The sequence below is a fragment of the Triticum dicoccoides genome, chromosome 6B (assembly GCF_002162155.2).
Source record: "Triticum dicoccoides isolate Atlit2015 ecotype Zavitan chromosome 6B, WEW_v2.0, whole genome shotgun sequence".
Taxonomy (NCBI): Eukaryota; Viridiplantae; Streptophyta; class Magnoliopsida; order Poales; family Poaceae; genus Triticum; species Triticum dicoccoides.
The window spans coordinates 270,874,298-270,888,898 of NC_041391.1; the positions used below are offsets into that span (position 1 = coordinate 270,874,298).

The 14,601-nt window shown below is 43.7% G+C and overlaps 1 long non-coding RNA gene across 17 annotated transcripts in view; it reads left to right on the plus strand.

The window, feature by feature from the left end:
* Positions 1-5,875, plus strand: part of LOC119322952 — a 6,578-nt gene extending 703 nt beyond the window's left edge. The window contains exons 2-10 of one of the 17 annotated variants that reach the window (XR_005155985.1): positions 431-513; positions 643-765; positions 1,039-1,159; positions 1,698-1,786; positions 3,088-3,154; positions 3,567-3,685; positions 4,035-4,284; positions 4,396-5,147; positions 5,270-5,875. This is a non-coding gene — a long non-coding RNA (uncharacterized LOC119322952). Of the gene's footprint in view, positions 1-6; positions 766-998; positions 1,160-1,697; positions 1,787-1,860; positions 1,997-3,087; positions 3,155-3,566; positions 3,686-4,034 lie in introns of those variants that run through there. The other 16 variants (XR_005155987.1, XR_005155986.1, XR_005155993.1 and 13 more) reach the window with 16 other exon arrangements.
* Positions 5,876-14,601: the final 8,726 nt, after the last annotated feature.

Below are 14,601 nucleotides of genomic sequence, written 5' to 3' on the forward strand. Positions count from 1 at the left end.
AAAAAATAGTTGTCTCCTAATTTTACATGTTGGCTTGTCCTCTTTATAGAAGTTTGAATCGTACACTTGTCAGTTTGTGTGTGTGTTGTTAAAATTCTCTATTACGTTTGACCAAGATACAACAGTTTGGCACATACATCGTTTGCATGCCTATCTCTCCCTTTTGCAAAGTTTTCCTAAGTGACGTTAAGTTCAGTCGCATCTATAGGTGTGGGTGCAGAAAAAACATTTGCATCAGTTCAAAATGAAACACAAAAACAGTACGATGCGTAGTTTGATGTGTGTGTTAAAAACAAAACAGTATGGTTTTGCATTATATTTTGTTCACTAAACAAAAAAAGTTCTATCAGTTCAGCAAATAAAAACCCTCTCCTCCTGTCAATCCCACTTCAACGGCTGCGTAATTCCATTTCCCCTTCTTTCTCTCTAGCCATAACCTCGGCCGCCGGCCACCCCGCTCCTACACCTTGCTGCTTGTTCTCTGTTGGTGGTGCACGCCACTGATGATAGATGGTAGCTACTCTTGATGCACATTTTCACTACTGGCTGTGCGTACGCATTGGTGTGCTGTAGAGTGATGTGAAACACCCAGTTCAATTTCACATTAACTAACTCGTCACACACTCAATTCAATTTCTTCAGTGGCAAAAGAGTGGAACCTGCAGGAGAAGCCACGGGGGGCGAGGACGTCCAACTCGGCGAGATCAACGTCATAGTCGACCCCATGTTTGCTGGCAAGACCACTGTGGTTCTCCACCGGCACCGGTAGGTACTTCACCCTGGTGCCGTCTCTTGCTTACTGATTCATTTCGCCCCTGTTCCTGTCAGTCAGTCAGGGAGTAAGAAGAAAAATGAACACTGAGAAGAGTAGGTATTAAGCCAAGTATATAAAACTAATGTGCTTCAAAGTGTTTGCTTAAATGCATAAACAAAGATTTATTTTAGTTCAGTTCATTATGAGCAGTAGTCCAAGGCCTCATCTCCTCTTTCCTCTGTAGTGACGATCGCATCAGCTTCACCCTTTCCTTTCTGTTGTAGCCCATGGCTAGAGCTTGCCGGCGATGGCAGATGTGGAGCTTCACCACCATTCGCAGCCCCAAACCATGATCCAGTTCTTCGTGAGGCTCTCGAGCTTGTATTTTTTTCCAGTTCATCTAATGTAAGCTATTCAGTACATCTAATTCCCAATCATAAGTACGATTCCCTTTATGTTTTCCATTTTCTTCCTATAACACAAAACATGCACTGTAGGATGAAATGGGAAGATATACTAAAAGAAAATGTGTGGTGGCGCTGTCCATGTTTTCAATTTAAACCACTAGCTTTTTCATACACAAAAAAATCTGCAAATATGTTTGCTAATGTGTGTTTCTAATTAAACCATGCAAGTTTCATTTGATGGCATTCGGCAAAATTGCTACTGTGTTTTTCTAATTGAAATTGCTACTGGATAGATGTGCCTTCTTCGGCGTCACTATGATATCCACCATTGTGCTTATTGATGTGATGTTTTGAACTTTTTTAGTGCTGTAAAAATTGTTTACTTCTAGTTGCTGCTTGATGCCACAGCTGAAATGTGCAAGTTCAATCATTGTCATAGAGCGAGTTCGGAAGTTTGATTTAGTTAAAAAGTAGGAAAAGAAAAATATCAGTGCTAGTGTGGAGAACCTGCAGGTTCTAATAATGTTGTATGCCAGGTTAGGGACAGTCATCCGGGTGCATGGGAGCAACTGCTGATGGAGGACGAGTCAAAGTGTTGTGACTGGCTGCTGCAGATCCTCTGATGGTAATGCCCCTCTACATTTGAATTGACAAAAAAGTTACAGAATTTCATTTCCTTTGTACTTATGAGATCTTCAGTCCACGACGAAAAATTGCAGAGTTCTACTTCGTCAAGATAGGAGTGAGATTTCGATGGGACACAACCAGATTATGATGTTGGACTAGCAAATTTAGCAGATGATGATGTTGTACATCAATTCAGACCAGAAAGACTGTAAGCTAAAAGAAAAAATATACAGGAGTTCAAAGTCGAGAAATAGGGGGATGTTTGTTCGTATGTCTAAAAATAATTGAGTTTATATAGGAGTTCAAATGGATAAAAAATAAATAGTTATATGTTTGAAGTTCATCGACCAAAATTCTAAAAGTTCATCGAGCTCCTCCTACCCCGGCCCTCGCGCGCCTCCAACCCCACCCGCCGCGCGCCTCCGACCCCTAGCCACCGCGCGCCTCCGCCCACCCGGCTCCCTATGCATGGAGTCTGTCCAGCTGATCTGCTCTGGACGTTCAACTTTGGGTCTTTCGGCCGCTCGGCCAGCAGAGCTCGACGAAGAGCACCCTAGTCTCGCTTGTTTCCGGAGTTTGGAGCATCTTCTACATCTGTGTTCTGCTCTCTTCTATTTTCAACTAAATGTGCTGCCATGTGTGTATTTACTCTCAACTCCATAAGAAGATGAATCCCACAAATTCTTACCGGTAAGTGCAAGATTCAGTACTGTCCATTTTTATTTTCTATAAAAGAAGGCCAATTCTTCTTGTTGCTTCACTTATACTAGTATACGGGAGTACTAGAATCCATCCACGGAACAGTCAAGCAACCATGGTTGGATGCCTTCATCGGCCCACCGCGGTGCTTGCCGATGTGATCTTTGTGCACTTTTGATTGTTGTAAAACAATTGCATGCTTCTGGTTGCTGCTTGCTGCCACTGCAGAATTGTGCAAGTGTAAAAAGTTTCATATGGCAAGTTCAAAGAGAGTTGTATGCAAGTTCAGAAATCTGTTTGGAGCATCTTTAGCTGTGTGTGTGTGGGCGCGTGCGCTCATGCCTGTGCGTGCATGCGTGTTACCCTAGTGGTGTATGAGCGGACGCTAGCGGAGCCGAGGAAGTTGCCAGTCTGGTTGAGACATGCGCCATCCCATGTGTGACTGGCAGCCGCTGTCCGCCATCACGCCCGGTGCCCGTTGAAACCCGCTCTGTCCTTCTAGTGCTTCTGGTAGCACAAACATTTAAAAGTTTGAATGGTAGACCTCGGTAAGTTCTGCTGGACAAAACCTCATCTCTCATATTTGTTCCTATTTTGTAGGTTGCAACAAAACTAAGATGCACAAGTTCATATTTTGTATGCTTTTCAGTTCATCTACTTCCCGGTGGTGAGTCCGATTTCCTTTGTGTTTTCATCTTCTTCATATAGCACAAACAAATCCTTGTGGTTCTACTTGAGAATGTGCACCATACTGTTACTTAGTTGATCAATTTTGTAGAAAAGTTCTCTAGGATTTTTTTATAATGCTTTGGGATTTTTGTAGAAAGTTCTCCTGCTCAATAGTACAACTTCTTGTTTTGTGGCCGGTCGCTCAAGGAGATGAGGTTCCTTGCTGCCTGATGGATATTTGACAAAGTAGTTTTCCTCAGTGTTCCTATTTGCAGTATGCAAGTTGTTTGATGTAATGTGCATGAGAAAATCATCTTCTGTATGTGGACTGAATGAAAAGTTGTTCTGCACTTTTGTATTTTGGTGGTTTAAATCAACAAGAGATAAATGTCCATGGTGAAAAATTGCAGAATTTCGAGTCGAACAATTGCAAAAATTCAGAGCAGACAACAGGAGAAGTTCAACGAAAAATCGGACTTGTATAGTAATGAAGGAGGAAGCATCAGTGCCGCCGGGTCTAGGAATTCAGGTAGCTGTCTCCCCCAGCACCCTTCCCCTGGATCCCTAGATAAGTTCAAATATCTTAGAACAGATAGTTCAACTTGTTTCATCGGCATCTAATGCAAATGGCTTGCATTTCGTGCTCCATGGGTGTTTGTTCTTATTCCTGAAAGAAAAAAAAATGTATTGCATTTGATAGTTCATCTGAATATATATCAACAACAGTGCAATGGCAGAAAGAACATCAGTTCAAAATGTATATGCAGGAGGTTTGGGAGCCAAAAGGCTGATATTTTGTTGTGTTTAAATTTTTTGGGTGCATGATTGAGCAAGATATAAATAAAAAATGATGTATGATATATATTCTTTTCTTGTAGGAGGTTCAAAGATTGTCGTGGAGCAAGTTCAAGAGTTTAGCCTGCGTGAGTCGTCCATCATCTTCCCTCATCTAGCATCGGAGTCTCTCCTCCCCCTTGCCGAACACACAGGCCAGGCTGTCTAGCACCTCCTCAGGTGAGGACGGCGACGAGTCACGACACCGCTGCGTCCAGCAGTCCAACACCACCGCCGGAGGCCGTTCACTGTCATGCCTACTTTCGCCCGTGCCTCCTTCCCAGTCATCATGAGGTACACCCTGCTCAAAATCTCTCTTCTCCATCTCCCGACGGTGAAGATCTCCGTGCCTCCTGTTTGAACTGACATTTTATTTTGAATTGAACTAGTGCTGCTTTGTTTCAGACCTGACAGAAGAAGGCAGAACCTCTCTCTCGTACACAGTAATATTGCTCTCTCATCTCTCATGTCGTAGGCAGTAATATTGCTCGTCAGGTCACTGCATGTTTGTTCGTATGTCTAAAAATAATTGAGTTTACATAGGAGTTCAAATGGATAAAAAAATGAATAGTTATATGTTTGAAGTTCATCGACCAAAATTCTAGAAGTTCAAACTGAGAAACATGTTAAGTTCGAACGAAAAATAAATGAGCCCTTCTGACATTTTCACTGAGAAAAAGGTAAGGAGTTTATGTATAACTGTAGCTAGTGCCCCATCGAATCAACATTGCGATGTAGTAAAATAGTTTGTTTACATCTCTCTAGCTGTATGAGAATGAATGTTTTGTTATTATATCTGTTTCATTGCTTGTCTTCAGTCACCTAAATAAGTTCAAGAAAAATCTGTAAGTTTGGTGCGTGTGCTGCTACAAATCTAAACTTCTTGTCCAATAATTCTAGTACTGATGAGCATCGAGTTGATTGAAATTATGTACTCCTAGTTGGTTTCTAAGACCCTTAATGGTCCTTCTATATATAGAAGATGTGCCTGATAGCTATACATGACTTTTGTGTATGACAAATGGTGCGAGGAAATTCTGAATACATGGCACGGTCGCTCTTGGACAGTAAACATTTATATCTTATTTATTAGTGCAGCCAGTCTGTGCTTCTTCAGTTCTAAAATTCCCAGAGCGTCAGTGCAACTACATATCAGGGTATGCTATGTTGATTCTATAATTTTCCGTATGCTTGTATGTACAAAAATATGGTATATTTACTGCTTCATTTTCTTGTGGTGCGAATGTTGTTGATGTACATAATTTGTGCTGACTAGCAGCCTCCCCCACTGCGCCGCCGCCCCGACCACCAGCCTCCCTGGGCATGGTACGCAATCCACTCCTGTGCCACACCGTCCTCGATGCCCCGCCACGCGCCACCAGCCGCCGCCTCCCTCCCACGCACCACCCGCGGCTGCCACGCCAAGGCTTGCGCTCAGCGGCCGTAGAGGGAGCAACGGGGTCGAGGATCTTCATCTCAGCAGTACAACTGCACGCCTCGTCGTTGTTCATTAAAAGTGCTGCTGCTGTACACTCAACACAGGAGCACGCAGGCAGGTGCACGCAGCAATAAGGGAGAAGCGCACATGAAGCAGGCGAGGAGGTGTGTGTGTGCGAGAGATGATACTGAACTTGTATTGCTGCTGTACTTGCGTGTGAATGATTCTTTTTTTCCTGCTCATTCTTGTACCGCCTTCCATGAAAAAACCTGATGACAGAATACTTGATATTTGTGTATTCTATCATCAGTCCATGGAGAAGAAATTCTTTTTTCTTCGGTGTGTATTCTAGCGTGAGTTCTATGTGTATTTTTGTTCTCTTTTCTTCAGTCCACAAGAAGAAAAAAATGTCAGTTCATGAATAGAGAATGTTTGTATTAAACTTAATATTAGTTCGATGTATATTCTAACTTCAGTCCATGAAAAAGACACAGAAAAGTTGGTGTGTGTCAGGAAATATCATTAGTTCATGTTTTAAAATTCTGTAAGTTTAGATATATCACCTAAATAAATAATGATTTGTAGTGAGTTTCTTCAGTGTCAATTCTGATTCAAGTGCCCTGTTCTTCCTAGCCCACATGGCGCTTGTGTTAATTATTATGGACATATGCAGTACAAACATTTGTAAATGGTGCAGTACACGTATTTAAAACTTTAATATATTTACAAAACGGAAATTATCATTCCCAAAAACCTACAAAAAAGCGTCAATTTATATTGATACTTGTTCTAGTCCTTATGTTTCAACAGTGCAATGACAAAAAAACATCAGTTGAACAGCATGGACATGCTAATGCTGTAGTGATCTCGTGCGTGCCCACAAGTTCTAAAATGAAGACAAAAAAATGGAAGCGAAAAAATAAGAAAAATAAGAATCTAAAAAAAGGTCACTTCTATAAGTTCAAGTGCTCATAAAACACAATTAAAAACTTGTGAGTTCGTAAGGTCATGCATTACTAGCATATAAGTTGAAAAATAAAACATAGTTAGTTCGTTCTAAGGAATTCAAAGAAAATTTGAAGAGAAAAAAAATATTTATTACGAGCAAACTTCAGCCAATTCGACTACATTAAACTGTGCAAGTTCGGGTGATGATTCACCATCAGTGCGGGCGAGAAAACAAAATTATCCCCCAAATTTTTTGCTTCTATAAGTTTAAGTGCTCATCTGACATGGTTCAAAAAACCTGGTTGGAGAAGTCCGCCGTTCGTTTCGGGAGTCCCAAAAAATGATGCATTCTTACCGTATTCAAAACTACACCTTAATCATAATAAAATCGAGAAAAATTTCAACATAACAATTCAGTCATTTCAATGGATATAAGCCATTCAAGCTCGGAGACGATGACACCGACAAATTGTATGACAAAAAATGTAAAGGTAAAAAAGCAAAAAAAGTTCAACATCAACAATTCAATCAGTTCAACAGGTATAAGCCACTCAAGCTCGGAGACGATGACATCGACAAATTGTACGATAAAAAATGTAAAGGCAAAAAAAAAGTCAAAGACTACCGTTAGGTATCAAGGGGGTGGGCGGTCAATCAGTCCAAGGTCTGACTATAGAAAAGTCCAAACTCTTTAGGTGGAATAGTTCGAAGGATAAAAAAACGGTGTTGAAAAAAGATTACTCTAAAAAATAGTTAAACGGACAGGCGCTTTTTAAATCCGCAGGGTGAAAAACTTAGCAATTCCGAATCATCATCCATTCAATCTTTATACGCGAATCAACTCTTATCAAAATGTACATGAGATATTACTGTCGCAGCTAGCTACTGTAGTATCGATTCAGTCATCTACACAAGCTTCAGTTATCTACAATGGCGAAGCGAATCTCCGGGGTGACTGCGGCTGCGGCGATGGCGTCAAGCCGCTCGACGAGCTCCTGCGTCGTGGGCCTCGCCTTGGGGTCCTCGCCGATGCAGGCGCACGCCAACTCCAGCACCCTCACCGCCTCCTCCCAGTGCCGCCCGGACACAGCGGCATCCACGGCCTCGTGGCCCCGCCCCTCCCGTCGCAGCCGCACCGCCCACGCCGTCACGTCCTACGCGCCAAGCCACGCCGCCATGTCCACGGGACGCCGCCCAGTCACCAGTTCCACCAGCACCACCCCCATGTTGTACACGTCGCCCCGGTACGTCGCCGTCGGCGAGTGCCCATACTCCGGCGAGATGTAACCAGCGTGCCCACCAGGTCCATCGTCACGTGCGTGTCATCCCAGGTCCATCGTCACGTGCCTGTCGTCGCTCCCGCGCGCCAGCCCGAAGTCCCCGAGGCGCGTCTCTATCGCCGTGTTCAGCAGGATGTTGCTCGACTTCACGTCTCGATGCATCACCCGCGCGACACCGCCGTGCCGGTGCGCCAGCCTGCTCGCCATGCCCCGCGTGATCCGCAGCTGCGCCGGCCAGGGCAGGGGGTAGCCGGCGTTCGCGCGCTCGTGGAGCCAGTGGTCCAGACTGTCGTTCTCGGGTAGATGAGGAGGCAGACGTTAGTTCGATCACATAAGGAGGTGGATGATCAGTTCGATAAGATAAAAATGATCAGTACAACCGTCTGAAACCGTCAGTTCAAAAAGGGTAACAGAATAATATTCTGTTATGCGTAACAAAATAGCCCAGTATAGTAACCGTGCAATGGTAAATCTAAAGGTGCAAACCGGACAAAGGCTACTTTGCAACCAATGTTTTCTTTCAACTAGCTACTATGATTTGGTACAGACAAGAAAAGTACAGTAAACAAGTTACGATCAATTTTCCAGGTGAGCTTAAGCAGATATGAAAGAGTACCACCTCTCTTGTGACACCGTGTAGGACCCTGCTGATACGTTGAGGGTGCTGCGGGTGCAATGGCCGTCGGCGGTGCGAAAAAAGACTTTAGACGACAGCCGGATGGGTTGAGGGATAAGTCATGTTGCCATGGACGAGGTGGTCATAGGAGCGGCAATGACAAGGTGGATGACGACACCGATGAAGCGGGAGGACGTGATGAAAGGATCTGGTCTGGCACCGTGGATGAGAGACGTCCATCTCTTGAAGTGGACGACGGGGGATGACCCACACCTTTATAAAAAGGAGTAGATGGCGTTATTAGATGTTGTATACCTGAGCATGAACAGGAACATATCCTACGCAAGTGTCAGTCCGAGGCATATGGAGGACACCACGCTGGAGATAGAACTGTACATAAGGTATCACAATCTGGTTTTTATTGGCCTACTCTCTTCAAAGATGCCCGTAGGTTTGTCTTGTCTTGTGATGAGTGTTAAAGAATTGGTAATATTAGTAGACGTCAAGAAATGCCCATGAACTATTCACTTGTTATTGAACCATTTGATGTGTGGGGCTTTGATTATATGGGACCTTTTCCTTCCTCTAATGGGTATACACATATTTTAGTTGCTGCTGATTACGTTACTAGGTGGGTAGAACCTATTCCAACTAGTAGTGTTGATCATAACACTTATATTAAGATGCTTAAATAAGTTATTTTTCCGAGGATTGGAGTGAAAGTGCAATCTTGCTCTTAAAGAGTATTTTGATGTTGATGACAAACCTACATATAGGGGACTAACCTTGTTTGCTAAGTATATACACAGGCCGTCTGTCCTCTGGTTTTTCTTTAGCAAGCATCATGATCGCATCATATGAGATTTTACTCAAGCAAATTATCAATGAGGAAAGGAGCAAACAAAGATGAAGTATTGTGCTCTTTTTTATATTCCTTGAGTAATAGGAACCCCGCACTATTAAGAGGGGATCCGAAGTGTAGGTTCAAGACTTGCTCACATTTTGTATCATAAAACAATTCTCTCACAATACACCAAAATCCCTAGCAACATCCCTTAGCCAAAACCTACCACTTCTCCTAGCCGGATCATCCGGCTAGCTACCCAGATCATCCGGGCTTCACCCGGATCAGCCGGACCCTACACCGGATCATCCGGGTAATTGGTGCTCTCCATCACAGAACGGTGTGGCTGAAGCCGGATCATCCGGACGTTCCTCCGGATCATCCGGGCTGTTCCCCGGATCGTCCGGATCCTCTTCCGGATCGTCCGGATAACAGTGCCCTGTTTTTCACAGAAGCCATATGTTGTAGCCGGATCATCCGGTCAGGCATCCGGATCATCCGGGGCTTGTCCGGATCATCCGGGCTTGCCTCCGGACTGTCCGGACTGCTCGCAGCTCGGCTGCAACCATTTGCATCTGGGCCTTCTGCCAGATCATCCGGACAAATTTCCGGATCATCCGGATGGTCTCCCAGATCATCCGGGGTGGTCAACTTGTGTCCAAACAGCTCTATTCTGAACATAGTATAAATAGCACCTTACCCCTTCGAGATAAGGTTGAACACTCCACACAAACACGCCTAGAGAACACCAGTGCTTTCCCTCTCTTGCTCACACACTAAATCCTAGATCCCAGTTTGATTCTTGAGAGTTTCAAAGAGTTGTTCCAATCAAAAGAAAGATCTTCTTACTCCCCTTCTTGTGACCAAAGCAAATCGAAGTTTGAGCAAGTCTTGAGTCTTTCCCCTCGGATCTTGTTACTCTTGGAGGTTGGAGACTCCTAGGCGGTAGGAGTCATTCGGTGAGGAATCAACTATTGTGATTTCCCCCGGAAAGTTTGTGAGGGTTTGGAGACCACCCCAAGGTCTACCACTAGTGGTTGAGAAACGCCTTCGTGGTGTTGTCTCAAAGGGAGAATAGGGTGAGCCTTCGTGGCGTAGGTGTGCCTTCGTGGTAACATCCGCCCCTCTAACGGTGACTAGCTTCCCTCCAAGGAAGTGAACATCGGCATACATCCTCGTCTCCCAGAGTTGCGGTTATTCCTAACCCTAACTCTATACTTGTGGTTACTTGTTGTGATTGCACTTACTTACATCTTATTGTGCTTGCTCACTTATATGCTTGTGTTACTTGTCTAGTACTTTGTACTTACTAGCAATTGTTAGGCTCACCTTCATATTCTGCTCTATTGCCTAAAATTGCTTAGTAATAATTAAAATTTGTAATTGTACCTATTCACCCCCCCTCTAGGTCCATCTCGATCCTTTCAATTGGTATCAGAGCCTCGTGCTCTATTCTTGTGGCTTAACCGCCCTAGAGCGAGATGAACCCGGATGAGACTCCCCTGGTTGTAGATCCTAAGGATAAAGGTGAGGCTTCCTTTGAAGTCAAGATCTTTACGTCGGAGGATCTAGAACGGTCCCTTGCTAAGCAAAAAGAGGAGCATGATGCTTCTCTTGAGGCCTTGGTCCAAATGAGATTAGCCACGTTGTCCACAGTGCTTGCACCACTCTCGGGTGCTGCTGCTTTGAGGCCAACTGTGCCTACTCCATCACTTGGTCAACAACCTCCTAGCAATGAACACGCCAGTGTTCCTTGGCTTTATGCAAGACCTCAGGTTGAGAAACCGAGATATAACCCTCAAGGCAAACCTCCTTTACTAAGTGCCACTTCCGATTTTGCCTTGTGGAGAGTTGCTATGTAGGATCATCTTCGACATGGAAATGACGAGATGCTGGAAATCTTGGAGTATGGCTATCATGTGGTTGATCCAAAGAACCTCACACCAAGAGAAATATATGACAAGAACCTCAATGACACTGCTATCATGTGTATAAGGAGAGGCATGGATGAAAAGCAAAGGAGACCGTTCATACACATCACAAGTGCCAAGGAACTATGGGAAAGTATCATACGATCCAAGACTGGCACCTCTACCCTCCGGAGTGCTCAATATGAAATTGCCAAGGGGCAATTGCAAAACTTTTGTATGGAGAAAGGTGAAACCCCCAATCAACTCCATGAGCGCCTCATGACTCTCACTGCCGATATTGAGTCGTGTGAGTGTGACAAGACACAAGATGGATTCAACATGACTAAGAGATTCCTTGTGGATAAATTGCTTCATGCTCTTGCTCCATATCACCATCAAATGGTGTGGGACATAAGACAACACCATACTTTCAAGGAAATGACTACAGATGACATCATATCCACCTTTCAACTATTTGAAGAGTCAAAGGCTAATGCCACAAAACATCTTGCCATGCATGGTTCCACATCATCAAAGGTCAATCTTGCATTGAAGGCCAAGCATGTATGTGAAGATGAGCAAAGTGAAGAAGAAGAAGAAGATGATGATGATGAAGATGGTGATGAGATTGAATCCGACGAGGGCCCGTCATATGAAGACATGGCTCTCTTTGTCAAGAAGTTTAGCGCGGGAAAATTCAAGGGAAGATTCCAAAAGAAGAAAGTAAGAAAATGCTACAACTGTGAGGAAACCAACCACCTCTCAAATGAGTGCCCTTATGAGAAGAGAGAAGATAGACCAAGGTTTCCCAAGACGTTTCCTAAGAAGAAGTTGCCAAATCCTTTGAACTCCAAGCTCAAGAAGAGAGATGGGAAAGCAATGGTTGCTCAAGAAGAATCTGATCCGGATGATGTTAGTGGTGTTGCCGGAGTTGCTCAAGATTCACAAAACACATTGAGGCTAGTCAATAAGAGTGGTGAAGTTGTCACTTACAACTACATGAAGGATTACAAGGGCGACACTCACAAGTGCCTCATGGCGAAGGCCGTGGTAGAAGATGGAGAGGATCAAAACTCTCCTGACAAGGTCAAGGTAACCCCACGATCAAACCCTCCTCTTCTCACTCCTCCTATTTCTAGTGATGAGTATCTTGATGCGGAGGATAGTTATGAGGATGATGATTTAAATGATCCTATGCTTGCTAAACTTAATAAATTCATGTGCTCCCTCAAAGGAAAGAAGCTCACTATGTTTCGTATGCTTATGGAGATGGTGAGTAAGCACACCATCACCATTAAGGAACTCGAAACCCTCGTCACCGAGGAAAAGGAAAAATGTGAAATCCTTGAGTGGAAAGTCCAATATGAGGAAACACGAAATGATGAACTATGCTTAAAAATTGGCACAAATATTGATGTTCATACTAAAGATCTTGCCTCCTTGAAAAAGGCTATTGGCTCTTGTGAAGAGTTGATGAATGATAAAAGTAAGCTTGTGAAGTCTCATGCTTCTCTCTCTAAGGATTGTGAGCTTCTATCCATGTCCCTCAAGACTAAGGAAGAAGAGCTCACCCTTCTTACAAAGAGTTTTGAGACGCTCAAACTTACTTATCTTGAAACTCTAGCTAAGGCCTACTCATCTCCTATTATAAATGTTGATGCTTGTTCTACTAACTCTAGTAGTGATCTAGCATCTATTCTTGAGGAAAATCGTTTTCTCAAGGCTCAAGTTGAGAAAGGGCTCATGACATGTGCTCAAGGGCAAAAGAACCTTAATGAGGTGTTGAGCCAACACAATGGAGTGTTCGCCAAAGAGGGACTCGGGTTTGACCCAAGCACAAGCAAGAAGAAGACATTCTCTCAAAAGTGCACCGCTCCTTTGAAAGAAACTTTTGTACGAGAAGGACACAAGGAGAAAGGTAAGGTTGCTAGTGGGAAGGCCACAAGGGGCATGCCCACTCTCAACAAGCCAAAAGAGTTCATGCCTCCATCCTATGTACTTCGTAAGACTAAGGATGGAGAAGTTTATGCAAAGTTTGTTGGTCCTCGAAATGCATTTCGGTTTTATGCTATTTGGGTCCCTAAGACCCTTGTGACTAACTTGAGAGGTCCCATTGCAAGATGGGTGCCTCTAACCAAGTAATAATTGTGTGTAGGTTGCCTTCTCCGGTGGAGTAAAATGGGTGATTGATAGTGGATGTACCAATCATATGACTGGAGATAGCAAATTGCTCTACGATTTCATGGAAGCTATTCAACCATTTATGAGCATTATGTTTGGTGGAGGATCAAAAGGACAGGTACTTGGGTTGGGGAAGGTGGCTATCACAAATGACATGTCTCTTGCAAATGTCATGCTTGTCCAATCCCTTAAATATCATTTACTTTCTGTTCGTCAATTGGCATCTGTTGGCTATGATACACTATTTGGACTAACGGATGTGAAAGTCTTTAAGAGAGATACTCTCGAAGTGGCCTTTGTTGGAGAGTTGGATGGCAACCTTTACACGGTTGATTTCTCGAAAGAGAGCACATTCCATGCAACTTGTCTAATGGCCAAGGCCGACAAGGGGTGGCTATGGCATCGCCAGCTAGCCCATGTCGGCATGAGAAATCTTCAAGATCTCTTAAAGGGAAATCACATCCTTGGACTAACAAATGTCTCTTTTGAGAAAGATCGTGTGTGTAGTGCATGTATAGCCGGGAAGCAACATCAATCAAAGCACCCACCCAAGAATATTTTGTCTACTTCAAGGCCTTTGGAGCTCCTTCATGTGGATCTTTTTGGGCCTCCTTCATGGGATAGTCTTGGTGGGAAAAAGTATGGACTTGTCATTGTTGATGATTACTCAAGATATACATGGGTGTTTTTCCTCAAGTCCAAGGACGAGACGAAGATCACTTTCATTGACTTTGCCAAGCAAGCACAACGCAAGTTTGACAAAGAAATCTTGGCAATAAGAAGTGACAATGGATCTGAGTTCAAAAACTACACCTTGGAAGAATTCCTTAGTGATGAAGGGATTGAGCATCAATATTCAGCTCCATACACTCCTCAGCAGAATGGTGTAGCCGAAAGGAAGAACCGCACACTTGTGGAGATGGCAAGGTCAATGTTGGATGAATACAAGTCACCACATAGTTTTTGGGCCGAAGCTGTCAACACCGCATGCCATGCATCAAACTGGCTCTTCCTCCGCACTATATTGGAAAAGACTCCATATGAGCTTCTAACTGGAAACAAGCCAAATGTCAAGTACTTTCGTGTATTTGGGTGCAAATGTTTCATCCTCAACAAAAGAGAACGATTAGGAAAATTTCAATCCAAAACGATTGAGGGTATATTTGTTGGCTATGGATCAAACTCTCACGCGTATAGAGTCTACAACAAATCCAATGGATGTGTTGTAGAAACTTGTGATGTGGTGTTTGATGAATTTAATGGCTCCCATGGGGAGCAAGTTGATCTAAGTGATGTAGGTGAAGAAGATTCTTCTCAAGACATTTTGACCATGGGTGTTGGTGCACTTATTCCTATGGAACAAGAACCTCATGATGAAGAAGAAGAAGATGGAA